Raw genomic sequence first — 16977 nt, forward strand, 5'->3', positions numbered from 1 at the left:
AGTTTTTTCCTGACATATTCTAATTTATATTAGTGGTAAAAATTTTGTCGATACTTGCATAATTTCTTGGTGAAAAATTCCAAAATATGATGAAAAAATTGAAAAGTTTGCTTTTTTTTTTTTTTACTTTGAAGCTCTCTGCTTATAAGGAAAATGAATATTCCAAATAAATGATATATTGATTCACATATACAATATGTCTACTTTATGTTTGCATCATAAAATTGACGTGTTTTTGCTTTTGCAAGACACCAGAGGGCTTCAAAGTTCAGCAGCAATTTTACATTTTTTCACAAAATTTTCTAAATCGACATTTTTCAGGGACCAGTTCAGTTTTGAAGTGGCTTTGAAGGGCCTTCTTATTAGAAATACCCTATAAATGACCCCATTATAAAAAAAATACACCCCTCAGCGTATTCAAAATGACATTCAATAGGTTTGTTAACCCTTTAGGTGTTTCACAGAAATAGCAGCAAATTGAAGGAGAAAATTCAAAATCTTCATTTTTCATACTGGCATGTTCTTGTAGACCAGTTTTTGAATTTTTACAAGGGGTAAAAGTAGAGAAATCTTCCTAAAATGTGTAACCCTATTTCTCTCGAGTAAGGAAATACCTCACATGTATATGTCAAGTGCTCTGTGGGTGCACTAACGGGCTCAGAAGGGAAGGAGCGACAGTGGGATTTTGGAGAGTGAGTTTTTCTGAAAGTTTTTGGGGGGTATGTCACATTTAAGAAGCCCCTATGGTGCCAGAACAGCAAAAAAAAAAAACTAAAAACACATGGCATACTATTTTGGAAACTATACCCCTCAAGGAACGTAGCAAGGGGTACAGTGAGCCTTAACACCCCACTGGCGTTTGACGACTTTTCGTTACACTTGGATGTGTAAATGATTTTTTTTTTTTTTCACTAAAATGCTAGTTTTTCCCCAAATTTTACATTTTTACAAGGGGTAATAGGAGAAAATGCCCCCCAAAATCTGTAACCCCATCTCTTCTGAGTATGGAAATACCCCATGTGTGGGCATCAAGTGTTTAATTTTCCCATCCAACTTTAATGAAAATTCTTCAAACACCTGTGGGGTGTTAAAGCTCACTGTACCCCTTGTTACATTCCTTGAGGGGTGTAGTTTCCAAAATGGGGTTACATGTGGGTAGTTTTTTTTTTTTGACTTTATGTCAGAACTGCTGTGAAATCAGCCACCCCTGTGCAAATCACCAATTTAGGCCTCAAATGTACATGGCACACTCTTACTCCTGAGCCTTGTTGTGCGCCCGTAGAGCATTTTACGCCCCACATATGGGGTATTTCCGTACTCAGGAGAAATTGCATTACAAATTTTGGGGGTCTTTTTTCCCTTTTTCCGCCTGTGAAAATAAAAAAGTATGGGGCAACACCAGCATGTTAGTGTAAATGTTTTTATTTTTTCACACTAACAGGCTGGTGTAGCCTTCAACTTTTTCTTTTCTTAAGGGGTAAAAGGAGAAAAAGACCCCCAAAATTTGTAGTGCAATTTCTCCCGAGTACGGGAATACCCCATATGTGACCCTAAACTGTTTCCTTAAAATACGACAGGGCTCCGAAGTGAAAGAGCGCCATGCACATTTGAGGACTAAATTAGGAATTGCATAGGGGTGGACATAGGGGTATTCTATGCCAGTGATTCCCAAACAGGGTGCCTCCAGCTGTTGCTAAACTCCCAACATGCCTGGACAGTCAGTGGCTGTCCGGAAATGCTAGGAGTTGTTGTTTTGCAACAGCTGGAGGCTAAATTTTGGAAACACTGCAGTACGATACGTTTTCATTTTTATTGGGGGGGACAGTGTAAGGGGGTGTATATGTTGTGTTTTACCCTTTATTATGTGTTAGTGTAGTGTAGTGTTTTTAGGGTACATTTGCACTTGTGGAGGTTTACAGTGAGTTTCCACTAGGAGTTTGCGCTGTGGCGAACAATTTGCCACAGCTCAAACTTCAAGCAGGAAACTTACTGTAAACCTGCCTGTATGAATGTACCCTGTACATTCACATGGGGGGGGGCAAACCTCCAGCTGTTTCAAAATTACAACTCACAGCATGTACTGATCGCCGAAGTGCATGCTGGGAGATGTAGTTAAGCAACAGCTGGAGGTACGCAACTACAACTCCCAGCATGCCGAGACAGCTGTTTGCTGTTTGGGCATGCTGGGATTTGCAACATCTGGAGGGCTACAGTTTAGAGATCACTGCACAGTGATCTCCAAACTGTGGCCCTCCAGCTGTTGCAAAACTGCAAATCCCATCAAGCCCTGACAGCAAATAGCTGTCAGGGCATGCTGGGAGATGTAGTTTTGCAACATCTGGAGGGCTACAGTTTAGAGACCACTGTATAGTGGTCTCAAACTGTAGCCCTCCAGATGTTGCTACGCAACTCACCAGCTTCCGTAGGGAGCCAGCCACACTACATCGCCGCCCGCCTATCCCCGTCACCCGCTGCCGTCGGATGGGTAAGTGGATCTTTGGTGTCGGTCCTCTGCTGGTTTCCCCATTCTGCCTTGCCTATTGTGGGTGGGCAGAACAGGGAAACCGAAAGTTAACCCCCCCCCCCCGCCCCAGATCTGCTATTGGTCGTCGCTTCTTGACGACCATTAGCAGGGATAGGAGGGGTGGCACCCCTGCCACCTCGCTCCTATTCCTTCAGGGGGATCGTGGGTGTCTTGGACAACCCAGATTCCCCTTATTCTCCGGTTCACCATAGACCCCTATGACCCGCAATCGCGCAAATCGCAAGTGTGATGACCCCCCTGGGCATTTGCAAATTCCGGCGGGGACCGGAATTCCCCATGACGTACGCGTACGTCATGGGTCCTTAAGGGATTAAAAACCCGTTATAATGTTCCGTTATGAAAACCCTTAAAACCGGCTGTTACAAAATCCCATTATAGTCTGGGGGATTTTTACATTACCCGTTTTAATCCGTCATAGCCCGTTATTAATAACGGATGTTATTTTGTGACAGGAGAAAAAACTGAAGAAATAGCGCATGCGCTATTTCTCCCGTTACTTTCTCCCGTCACAAAATAACGTCCGTTATTAAAAACGGGCTATGACGGATTAAAACGGGCAATGAAAAATCCCACAGACTATAATGGGTTTTTGTAACAGCTGTTTAACTGCCGTTTCTAATGGTTTTGTTGACGGGTCATTATAACGGATCTTTAAAATGGACAGTTTTATAGTGTGAAAGCAGCCTTACTTGTTATTAGCCAAATGCTGAAGTAGTGGTTTCCCATCACAGTAAATGTGGAGGTTCTAAGAGGTTCTGCACTGAATTTTTGAGTCTGCATTATAGCCAAGAGCGACTAAAGTGGCATGCATGGGTTTGCAGCCACCTTGATACCTATTTCCCCACTGATATGGATTCTTAAAGGGCTACTCTACCCCTGGACATCTTATCCCCTATTCATAGGATGTTCAGAAAAATTTTCAAAACGGCGGGGTGCTGCACAGAGATCGCGGGGGTCCGGGTGGCTGGACCCCCAAGATCAGACATCTTATCTTCTATACTTTTAATATGGAATAAGATTCCCAGGGGCAGAGTACCCATTTAAGGTTGCCTACATTTCCCACCATGCCTCTGGATTTGCAGAAAGAGGGGGGTTAAGTGTCATCACTGCTTGTAACATAGTAACATAGTTTGAAATAAAATTAAAAAAAAAGAGTCCATCAAGCAGTGGCGTTGCTAGGGTTGGTGTCACCCGGTGCGGTAGAAAATGGTGTCACCCCCATACCTACCCCCTCCCCCCAGTAAGTTTTTAGCCTGTTGTGACAGACACCACTGTTGTAGCGCATTGTGAGAAATTCCGGTATAATAATCAGATATACCAGTTGCCACAGAATAGGAAAGTATTAAAGAAGTTTTCCCCATTTAAATATACAGCTCCCAGAATTACTTAAAGGGGTACTCCACTGGAAAACATTTTCTTTTATATCAACCGGTGCCAGAAAGTTCAACAGATTTTTAAATTACTTCTATTTAAAATCTTAATTCTTACAGTACTTATAAGCTGGTGAATGCTCCACAGGAAGTTGTGTAGTTATTTCCAGGCTGCCCACAGTGCTATTTGCTGACACCTCTGTCCATGTCAGGAACTGTTCAGAGCAGGATAGGTGCGCTATGGGGATTTGCTCCTACTATGGACAATTCTTGACATGGACAGAGGTGTCAGCATAGAGCACTGTGGTCAGACAGAAAATAAATTAAAAAAGAAAAGAACTTCCTGTGAATCGCTTATACAGCAGCTAATAAGTACTGGAAGGATTAAGATTTTTAAATCTGTTTAACTTTGTAGCACCAGTTGATTAAAAAAATGTTTTCCAGTAGAGTACCCCTTTATGCAGTGGTAAGGTTATGCTGGGAGTTGTAGTTTCACTCATCATAACTGTAGAACTGACAAGTGACTACAGCTCTGATAGGACATAGAGAGGAGAATGTACAGTGACATCAGTGACTACAGGTGACGTCTTCTCTATAGTGAGGAGATTACACAATGATATCAGTGACTACAGGTGACGTCTTCTCTATAGTGAGGAGAATACACAATGATATCAGTGACTACAGGTGATGTCTTCTCTATAGTGATGAGAATACACAATGATATCAGTGACTACAGGTGACGTCTTCTCTATAGTGAGGAGAATTTACAATGATATCAGTGACTACAGGTGACGTCTTCTCTATAGTGAGGAGATTACACAATGATATCAGTGACTACAGGTGACGTCTTCTCTATAGTGAGGAGAATACACAATGATATCAGTGACTACAGGTGATGTCTTCTCTATAGTGATGAGAATACACAATGATATCAGTGACTACAGGTGACGTCTTCTCTATAGTGAGGAGATTACACAATGATATCAGTGACTACAGGTGACGTCTTCTCTATAGTGAGGAGAATACACAATGATATCAGTGACTACAGGTGATGTCTTCTCTATAGTGATGAGAATACACAATGATATCAGTGACTACAGGTGACGTCTTCTCTATAGTGAGGAGAATTTACAATGATATCAGTGACTACAGGTGACGTCTTCTCTATAGTGAGGAGATTACACAATGATATCAGTGACTACAGGTGACGTCTTCTCTATAGTGAGGAGAATACACAATGATATCAGTGACTACAGGTGATGTCTTCTCTATAGTGATGAGAATACACAATGATATCAGTGACTACAGGTGACGTCTTCTCTATAGTGAGGAGAATTTACAATGATATCAGTGACTACAGGTGACGTCTTCTCTATAGTCTTCCCTTATCTAATTCAGATGGTACATACCGCCAGGACTTGTTCCAGCTAAAACTTCTCTCTGCAGAATGTGACGCCCAGATTACTCCTCACTATGTCAGTGCATTCTCATCCTCTATATGAAAACAAGTATTATTATAAACCTGCCAGACACTGTATCCTCTAAATATAATACTACTATACACTATATTATTTGATTATAATCCTTCCATGCACCATACCCACTGAATATAATACTACCACACACTGTACATTCTGAATATAATACCAACACATACTGTACCCTCTGAATATAAATCTGCCACATACTGTACCCTCTGAATATAAATCTGCCACATACTGTACCCCTGAATATAATACCGCCACACACTGCACTCTCTGAATATAATACTACCACCCACTGCGCCCTCTGAATATAATACTACCACAAACTGCGCCCTCTGAATATAACGTTGCCATATAGTGCACCCTCTGAATATAATAACACAACCGCAGTAACACCCCTCAACATCCGTTAGCTGATGCTATCACCACGGGAGGGGGGTATTGGTGGTGTTGCTAGTGGATGATGGGGGTGCTACTACTGGGGGGGGGTGTTGCTGAAGGATGATGAGGGTGCTACTGGCCATCCCCCCTGGCAGTATCACCCCCATCATCCATTGGCAGGATCATCCTCCTGATAGGAGGACCGCCATCATCCACCATCAGGATCTGCTGATGGAGGTGCTACTGCTGGGGGGGGGGGGGTTGCTGGTGGATGATGAGGGTGCTACTGCCAGGGGGGGGGGGGAGCATTAGGTAGGCAGAAGTTCCCCCACATTAGGTAGGTAGCAATTTCCCCACATTAGGTAGCATATTTTCCCCACATTAGGCAGCATAGATTCCCCCCCATTTGGTACCATTTTCCCCACATTAGGTAGGTACCAGTTACCCCACATTAGGTAGAAATTTCCTCACATTAGGTAGCACAGATTCCCCACATTAGGTAGCATAGACTCCCCCCATTAGGTAGCACAGATATCCCACATTAGGTAGCAGTTTCCCCACATTAGGTAGCATAGATTCCCCACATTAGGTAGCATAGACTCCCCCCATTAGGTAGCAAAGATTTCCCACATTAGGTAGCAGTTTCCCCACATAAGGTAGCATAGATTCCCCACATTAGGTAGCATAGACTCCCCACATTTGGTAGCACAGATTCCCCACATTAGTTAGCAGATTCCCCACATTAGGTAGCATAGACTCCCCACATTAGGTAGCATAGACTCCGCACATTTGGCAGTAGTTTCCCCACATTAGGCCGCAGGTTCCCTTGCAGGTTCCCCAAAATGGGTCAAAGTCTCCCCCCCCATTAGATCGCTGGTTCAACCCCCCCCTCCCCCCCACCACCACAAAAAAAAACACATACAACACAGAGAGACACACACACAAACACACACACAGTCAGAGAGACACACACTCACAGACAGACACACACAGAGACACACACACAGAGTCACACAAACACACACACTCAGTCACACACACACAGATAGTCACACAAACACACACAGTCACACACAGAGTCACACAGTCACACACACAGTCACATACACACACACACAAACACACACACACACACACACACACACAGAGTCACACACAGACAGAGATAGAGACAGACAGAGAGACAGAAACACACACTCACCCATCCAGCGCAGCGATCCTTCTCTCCGGGCGCCCTGCGAGTGATGTCACTGACGTCCTTCTGTGCGGCCATGCGGTGTGACGTCAGGCCGGCGCAACCGAAGACGTGGGAGCGGAGACTGGACGCAGTGCTGGTGAAGGCCGGGGGGGGGGGGGGGGTGGGTGTTGCTGACGGACGGGCGCACAGTGCAGGAAGCCTGGGCGGGGGGGGGTTTGCTGACGGACGGGCACACAGCGCAGGTGGGGGGTGTCGGTGTAGCTGGGGAGGGGGGGGGGTGCTGCGGAGCATCTTGGTGTCACCCCATTAGGTTGGTGTCACTCGATGCGGGCCGCACCCCCCGCACCCGGGTCGCAACGCCACTGCCATCAAGTTCAACCTAGAACCCTACTGTGTTGATCCAGAGGAAGGCAAAAAAAAACCCTGTGAGGCTGATGCCACTTGGCCCAAGAGAGGAAAAATTCCTTTCTGTTTCCAATATGGCCATCAGAATAAATCTGTGTGTCAACGTTCTATCCCCATAAATTTAGTATCCATAACCTTGAACTTGTTATTGTCAGACATCACAACATCATGTGGCAGAGAGTTCCATAGTCTCACAGCTCTTACAGTAAAGAATCTCTGTCAGTGATTATGGTGAAACTTTCTTTCCTCTAGACGTAGAGTATGCCTCCTTGTCATGGTTACAGGCAAAAGGGGGTCTGACCTGGGTTTTCAAATCCTAGGGGGCCAGAAAGTTATACAGATTTCTAAATGACTTATATACAGTACTTATCAGTTGCTGTATGCTCCACAGGAAGTTATGTAGTTCTTTCCAGTCTGGTCACTGTGCTCTCTGTTGCCACCTCTGTCCATGTTGGGAACTGTCCAGAGCAGGAGAGGTTTGTTTTGGGGATTTGTTCCTGCTCTGGACAGTTCCTTACACAGACAGAGGTAGCAGCAGAGAGCACTGTGGACAGACAGAAAAGAACTACACAACTTCCTGCAGCATACAGCAGCTGATAAGTACTGGAATACCGGATTAAGATTTGTAAATAGAAGTAATTTACAAATCTGTTTAACTTTCTGGCACCAGTTAATTTGAAAATTTTCCCCCCCTCTGGAGTACCCCTTTAATAGTTATATCCAGGCGGTGATGGCTTTAATAATAACATCCCTGATGGTGTATGACTGTGAATCGGCTAATGGTTACATCACTGGTAATGTAGGGTGAAGGCTTTCAAATCTCTGGTCAGCTAGTGTGTCAATGAAAACATCCCTGGTGGTCTAGGTTTTTGAAAAAACCCGATGGTTCAAGAAAATGAACAGGTTTTTTTTCTACACCTGTTGTCCTGTGGGTGTAATCCTGTGACATGAGGCTGAATGTGATCGGCCTCACCACGGCTGATCTTGTAGAGGGCCGCGCTGACATGACACCTCTGGTTTCCCTATTAGTTGACGGTAAGTTCTATTAAAGGAGTACTGTAGTGAAATATAACATCCCCTATCCGAAGTATAGATATTCAGTTATAGATCGGGACCCCCAACCCCCCCCCCCCCCCCCCCGCGATCTCCTGTATGGGGCCGCAGGAAGCGCCGTGCTGTCCCAAGCAGGAAGCCGTGGCAGAGACACCCTCCATGTATCTCTATGAGATACAGGGACGGAACGCCTCCTTCCAGCAGACTGCCGTAGCCCTGTACAGGGGATCGAGTGGGGTCCCAGCAGTCAGACCCCCTGTGATCTATAACTTATCCCCTATCCTTTGGAGTTATATTCCACTACAGTATTCCTTAGCACAACTGTCATGAACTCTGGGTACTGTGTGCAGATGGGGTGTACAGCATTGTTTTTACCTTATTTCTGCCGGCTTTCATCACTCCAAAAAATGCTTTTGATCACAGCAACAGACAGTCGGATAGGCGTGGCGCGAGGTACACTATGCCCCGCCACCACCACGCCCACCCACTGTGTCAGTGCTGGGACCGCTGTGTGATTTACACAGGCGCACTGAGGAGGCAGACAGCGGATGCCTGGATAACACACGGCGGCGCGCACGTCAGATGAGCTGCGGGGCGCATGCGCTGGGACCTGTGTGTCAATCACACAGCGGTCCCAGCGCTGACACAGGGGGTGGGTGGGTGGCATCGGGGCATAGCGTACCTCGCACTACGCCTATCCGACTGTCTGTGGCTGTGATCAAAAGTATTTTTTGGGGTGATGAAAGCCGCCAGAAATAAGGTAAAAATGGTGCTGTACACACCATCTGCACACAGTACAAAGGCCGTGCGTAGGTTATAGTGCCCAAAGTCGTGCTTTAAGTTTTATCACCTGATTGATATTATTAGGAAATAAATAGCTATAAAAATGCCACCAAATGTTCACTATCATCTAAATGGTAAGGACACTTTAAAAAACTTTAAAAGAAATAAAAATGTTTGTCTTCAGCCTTAGCTACACGTGTCACTTTTTTTCCCCACAAGTTAGTAGCAACGTAAGTAACAGGTCTTATGAAGAATTCACACAGCATGACACTCAGGACAGAAATACACCTAGTAGCGAACAGCAGGAGTCTTTGTGAACACTTACGTCATGTTCTGCCAGGAATCAATAGTGATGAGGTGCTTAAAAATAGAAGAGACTCATAGAAACACAAAAGAGGATATTATTCCGAATCCCATCAGCAGAATGCTAAATAGATTCCCTTATTATGTGAGGAATAACACTTTCCAGAACATTGTTGTCTTGGTTAATATTCTCAGCACATTGGGAATGTTGTCAGACCCTCTTAGGCTAGGTTCAGACTACGGAATTTCCGCCGGAATTTTCGCTTTGAAATTTCCGGCAGAAAATCCGCGGATGAAAAATCCGCTAGAAAATTTCCGCCTGAAGAAAGGGGTTGCTCTTTCTTCAGGCGGAAATCCTAGCGGAACACATAGCGGCCTATAGGAGACTGCAGTGTCCGCACGGTCCTAGCGCTGACTAATTCGGTCGGCGCAGGCGGAACACGGATTCCGTAGTCTGAACCTAGCCTTATGGTCTATTCACATGGCAGAATTTCCGCTTGCGGACAGAAATTCAGAAGTGTGAATGGGAGTGTGGAATCCTATAGAAGTCTATGGGCTTTACATTTGAGGCAGAAATCCGCAAGCGGAAATTCTGCCGTGTGAATAGACCTAATTCAGCGCACTCTGGACCTCAGACTACACAGAAGGTTCACCTTCCACCAAGATGATGGGGGGATTTATCAATGTGTTTAACCCCTTCCCGCAGAACGCTGTATATATACGGGGGATGACGTGATACCTTTGCGCTTTCCGCCGTATACATATATGGCGTTCAGTAAAACTTTGCTCCTGCGGCGCTGCGCAGATTAATTAACTGGAGTCCCAGTGTGTCTGGCGGAAGACCACTTCCATCTGACACCCCCGGAACCCCGTCTGATTAACCTGAACAGCGATCGGATGTGCAGGTGCGAGCGAGAGTGCGGCGTGTGCGGTGGTTGCGTGGCAGGAGCATGGAGGTCCGGCGGTGGCTGCTGTGCTGCGGCACGTAAGTGATCTCCTCTAGCAATTGCAAAACTACAACTCCCAGCATGCCCAGACAGTATGAGCATGCTGGGAGTTGTAGTTTTGTAACATTTGGATGGCCACAATTTGGATACCACTGTGTAGTGGTCTCTAAACTGTGGCCATCCATATGTTGGAAAACTACAACTCCCAGCATGCCCAGACAGCCAATGGCTGTCTGGGCGTGCTGGGAGTTGTAGTTTTGCAACATCTGGAGGACCACACTTTGGCGACCACTGGTCTGCTGCCTGCCCCTAGCTTTTTATGGGGTGCAGGTTTTCTTTTCTTGCACTTTTTTGGGGGGCATAAGCGGTCCATGCCACCAGCAACTGTTCTGCGCTGTGTGGTCGGACCGTACCCCGTGTAAAGACTGTGCTGATTGCTGATCAGTGAATTATTACTAATCAGCACTTTTTTGGGTACAGGCATTTTTTTTTGTTTTGTTCTTTTTTGGGAGAGTTTACGGTCTGGCCACACAGTGCAGAACAGTCGCTGGTGGCACTGACCACGAACACCCACAAAAAAGCGCAAAAAAAAAACCCTGCCCCCCAAAAAAGTGTGAATCAGTAATAATTCACTGCACAGCAATCAGCACAGACTTCACACGGGGTACGGTCCGACCCCACAGTGCAGAACAGTCGCTGGTGGCATGGACCGCAAACACTCCCCAAAAAGTACAAAAAAACTAAAAATCTGCACCACAAAAAAAGCCTATAGTAAACATGAAAAGCACCACACTACATCTATACTACACACTGAAATAAAGTGAAATACATTCCCCCTGTTATCCCATTTAGGTGACTGGGGTCCAGGCGGGGTCACCTATGTGAGCCACTGACTCCTGGGTTTGTTGTCTGCCCAGAAATCCAAATTGACCCCACGTCCAACTTTAAAGAAAAGTTGTCAAACACCTGGGGGTGTTAAGGCTCACTGTGCCCCTTTTTATATTCCTTGAGGGGTGTTGTAGTTTTTTTTTTTCTGTTCTGGCACCATGGGGTCTTCCTAAATGGCCCTCCAAAAACCATTTCAGCAAAATTATTTCTCTAAAATCCCAAAGTTGCCCCTTCCCTTCTGAGCCCTGTGGTGCGCCCACAGAGCTTTTTACATCCACATATGAGGTATATCCATACTCGAGAGAAATTGGGTTACAAAAAAAGGGGCTTTTTCTCCTTTTAACCCTTGTAAAAATGAAAAAAAAAAAAAATCGAGATTTTGAGTTTTCTTCTCCACTTTGCTGCTGTTCCTGTGAAAAACCTAAAGGGTTAACAAACTTTCTGAATGTCATTTTGCATACTTTGAGGAGTGCAGTTTCTATAATGGGGTCCCTTATGGAGAATTTCCTATAGAACGGCCCCTCAAATCCACTTCAAACTGAACTTCCAATTTAGAATTTTTCGTGAAAATTTGGAAAATTGCTGCTATACTTTGAAGCCCTCTAATGTCCTCAAAAAGTAAAAACATGTCAACTTTATGATGCCAACATAAAGTAGACAGTAGATTTATGTGAATCAATATATAATTTATATAATTTATTTGGCAGGTCTATTTTCCTTACAAGCAGAGAGTTTCAAAGTTAGAAAAATGCTAAATTTTCTAATTTTTTAATGAAATTTGTACATTTTTTATCAAGAAATTATGCAAGTATCGACAAAAAATTACCACTATATTAAAGTTGAATATGTCACGAAAAAACTATATCGGAATCAAATTCATAAGTAAAAGCAACTCAGAGTTATTAATGTACAAAGTGAAGGTGGTCAAATTTGCAAAAAATGGCCTTAAAGGGGTACTCCGGTGAAAACCTTTTTTCTTTGAAATCAACTGGTGGCAGAAAGTTAAACATATTTGTAAATTACTTCTATTAACAAATCTTAATCCTTCCTGTACTTATTAGCTGCTGAATACTACAGAGGAAATTCTTTTCTTTTTGGAATGCTGTCTGATGACATCACGAGCACAGTTCTCTCTGCTGAAGTTATTATAATAATACTTTATTTATTGTTGTCCTTAGTGGGATTTGGACCCAAGTCCCCAGCACTGCAAGGCAGCAGTGCTAACCACTGAGCCACCATGCTGCCCTTAGCATACATCTGCTATGCATCTGCTATGCATGGTTGCTAAAATGGACAGAGATGTCAGCAGAGAGCACTGTGCTCATGATGTCATCAGTGTTCCAAAAAGAAAGGAATTTCCTCTGTAGCATTCAGCAGCTAATAAGTACTAGAAGGATTAAGATTTTTTAATAGAAGTAATTTACAAATATGTTTAACTTTCTGCCACCAGTTGATTTAAAAGAAAAAAGGTTTTCACCGGGGTACCCCTTTAAGGTCAAAATGGGCTTCTTCCTTTAAGGGGTTAATGCCTTATGGGTGTAGAAAAGTGCTAAAATTTTGTGCAAATTTTCAGCAGCTCTATATCTGAATTGATTTATCAAAAAGTGTCTTGCTTGAACAATTAAGTTTTTTTTTTTTTTACTTTGCAGTGGTTGCTGATTTATCAAGTGCGACTTTTCTAAAAAAAAAAAAAACACTTACAAAAAGTTTTAAACTTTGCTCAATGCACTCAAATAAACCTCAAACCTAGACCTGGCTTACAATATTGGACTGCATTTAAAAAAAAGTTGCAGATTTAATGCATCAACACTATGGGGGGGGGGGGGGGGGAGGGGAATTCATCAAGCTGTTCTTATGTACACAACTTACATACACCGTTTTCCATGGTGTAAGTGTTTCTCTGGTCATCGATGTAATCCACCGAATCTGAAGAAGTCCTCCGCATACACGGATCTGAAATGTGAAATGAGAAGAAAAAAAACACAGAAAATATGTTAATATATTTATGGTGCCTCCAGCAGTTGCTAAACTACAACCCCCATCCCATGACGGGAGTTGTAATTTAGCAACAGTGAGCCTCCAGTTTGGCAACAGTTGGTGGCACCCTGTTCCTAAACTACAACTCCCATCATGGGAGTTATAGTTTAGCAACAGCCAGGGAAGACCGCTTATTTCCCACCGCCTGTGCCGCAAGACTACAGCTCCCAGCATGTCCTTGATGTAAAGGCATGTTGAGAGTTGTAGTTGTGAGGTGTGCGGGCGGCGGGTGATAGATGTGGGCCGGCGGTGGGGAGCGGAGCCGGCAGGGAACCTTTAATATAATACTATTAATATGTCCCTCCTGAAGCTGTGATTGGCCGAGATCCCTTGGCCAATCACAGCTCCGGGCGGGGAATCTGAAATTACAATGCTGTAGTATTATATTCATGATAGCTGGCCGGGGAGCGGAGTGCTTTTCACCTGCGCTGCATGACTACAACTCCCAGCATGCTCTTAATGTAAGGACATGCTGGGAGTTGTAGTTGTGAGGTGCACGCCGTTGACAAGTGCTCCGCTCCCCGTCTGGGAACCATAAATATAATACTACAGCATTGTAATTTCAGATTCCCCTACCGAAGCTGTGATTGGCCGAGGGGTCTCGGCCAATCACAGCTTCAGGAGGGAAATATGAAACTACAATGCCGTAGTTTCATATTCCTGTGAGCCGGCCGGGGAGCGGAGCACTTGTCAACGGCGTGCACCTCACAACTACAACTCCCAGCATGCCCTTACATTAAGAGCATGCTGGGAGTTGTAGTCATGCGGCGCAGGTGACAAGCGCACCGCTGCCATGAATATGAAACTACAGCACTGTAGTTTCATATTTCCCTTCTGAAGCTGTGATTGGTCGAGGCCCCTCGGCCAATCCCAGCTCCAGGTGGGGAATATGAAATGACAATGCTGTAGTATCATATTCATGGTTCTCTGCCGGCAGGCTCCACTCCCCAATGCCCACCCACATCTATCACCCGCTGCCCCCTGCATACATCCCCCGCCCACAGTATGCCACCACCACGCACCCCCCCCATATATCGCCCACCACCCGCATATACCACCCGCTGCCCCCTGCATATATCCACCACATCACCACGCACCCCCCCATATATCGCCCACCACACGCATATACCACCCGCTGCCCCCTGCATACATCCACCACATCACCACGCACCCCCCCATATATCGCCCACCACACGCATATACCACCCGCTGCCCGGCCACATTTAACACCCGCCAGCTAGCTACTGCAAGACTACAACTCCCAGCATGTCCTCACTGTAAGTTGTAGTCTTACAACAGCGGGTGGTATATGCGGGCAGCCAGTGATAGATGTGGATGGTAGGTGATAGACATGGGCGGGCAGTGGGTGTTAGATGCGGGCGGGACTTTACAGGACTTTTTGTAAGCCAACTTTTTATTGGTGTAGATTTGCAACTTTTTAGGCCGCTTGTGACTTTTATTGTGACTTTTTATGAAAAGTCGCAGTTAGCAAATCCCTGCCTACAGCTAAGTAAAAAACAGATCTCGTGTAAAATTGTGATTGCGAGAAATCGTGCAGCCCGGCCACTAAAAGGGCGGGGACCAGACCGGGGTGACTGCTGATATCGATCAGCAAGCACCCCACGCAAATGCCCAGGGGGGTCATCAGACCCCCCCCCCCATGTCGTCGATCGGCGCAAATCGCAAGTGAATTCAAACTTGCGATTTGCGCCTATTCCGGGTTATCCGGGTCTATGGTGACCCGGTGACCCGGAATATTAGGGGGATCGCGGTTGTCCAAGACACCCACGATCCCACTGAAGGGATAGAAGTGAAGTGCCACCCCTCCTATCCCTGCTATTGGTCGTCAAAAGCAACGACCAATAGCAGATGGGGGGCGGGGGGGGGGTTAACTTTCGTTTTCCCCGTTCTGCCCACCCACAATAGGCGGGGCAGAACGGGGAAACCAAAGGGGACCGGGCGCCGAAGTCCACTTACCCATCGGTGGAGGCTGCGGGACTCGATCGGCTGCGGTGATCGGTGCGGGTGGCATGTCGTGCGGCTGGCTCCCTGGATCCTACAAAGCCGGTGAGTTGCCTAGCAACATCTGGAGGGCTACAGTTTGAAACCACTATACAATGGTCTCTACACTGTAGCCCTCCAGATGTTGCAAAATTACAACTTCCAGCATGCCCAGACAGCTGTTTGGGCATGCTGGGATTTGCAGTTTTGCAACAGCTGGAGGTCTACAGTTTAGAGATCACTGTGCAGTGGTCTCTAACTGTAGCCCTCCAGATGCTGCAAAACTGCAATTCCCAGCATGCCCAAACAGCTGTCTCGGCATGCTGGGAGTTGTAGTTGCGTACCTCCAGCTGTTGCATAACTACATCTCCCAGCATACCCTTCGGCCATCAGTACATGCTGGGAGTTGTAGTTTTGCAACAGCTGGAGGCACACTGGTTGGAAAATACTGAGTTAGGTAACAGAACCTGACTGAAGGTTTTCCAACCAGTGTGCCTCCAGCTGTTGCAAAACTACAACTCCCAGCATGCACGGTCTGTCAGTACATGCTGGGAGTTGTAGTTTTGAAACAGCTGGAGGTTTGCCCCCCCATGTGAATGTACAGGGTACATTCACACGGGCAGGTTTACAGTAAGTTTCCTGCTTCAAGTATGAGCTGTGGCAAATTTTTCGCCACTGCGCAAATTTCTAGCGGGAAGCTCACTGTAAACCTCCGCCAGTGCGAATGTACCCTAAAAACAGTACACTACACTAACACATAATAAAGGGTAAAACACTACATATATACCCCCTTATACTGTCCCCACCCCCCAATAAAAATGAAAAACGTATTGTATGGCAGTGTTTTCAAAACGGAGCCTCCAGCTGTTGCAGAGCCACTTACTGTCCAGGCATGCTGGCAGTTTAGCAACAGCTGGAGGAACCCTGTTTGGAAATCATTGGCATAGAATATCCCTATGTCCACCCTTATGCAATCCCTAATTTAGTCCTCAAATGCGCAAGGCGCTCTCTCACTTCGGAGCCCTGTCGTATTTCAAGGAAACAGTTTAGGGCCACATATGGGGTATTTCCATACTCAGGAGAAATTGCACTACAAATTTTGGGGGGCTTTTTCTCCTTTTACCCCTTATGAAAAGGAAAAGTTGGGGGCTACACCAGCCTGCAAAAAAAATTAAAAAAATGTACACTAACATGCTGGTGTTGTCCCATACTTTTTATTTTCACGTGTTAAAAGGAAATGAGACCCCCAAAATTTGTAACGCAATTTCTCCTGAGTACGGAAATACCCCATATGTGGGCGTAAAATGCTCTGCGGGTGCACAACAAGGCTCAGGAATGAGAGCGCACTATGTACATTTAAGGCCTAAATTGGTGATTTACACAGTCGTGGCTGATTTTACAGCGGTTCTGACATAAACGCAAAAAAAGAAATACCCACATGTGACCTCATTTTGGAAACTACACCCCTCACGGAATGTAACAAGGGGTATAGTGAGCCTTAACACCCCACAGGTGTTTAATGAAAATTCTTCAAAGTTGGATGGAAAAATGAAAAAAAATAAAAAAAATGTTTTCACAAAAA

Source organism: Hyla sarda, chromosome 6 (assembly GCF_029499605.1).
Source record: "Hyla sarda isolate aHylSar1 chromosome 6, aHylSar1.hap1, whole genome shotgun sequence".
Classification (NCBI taxonomy): domain Eukaryota; kingdom Metazoa; phylum Chordata; class Amphibia; order Anura; family Hylidae; genus Hyla; species Hyla sarda.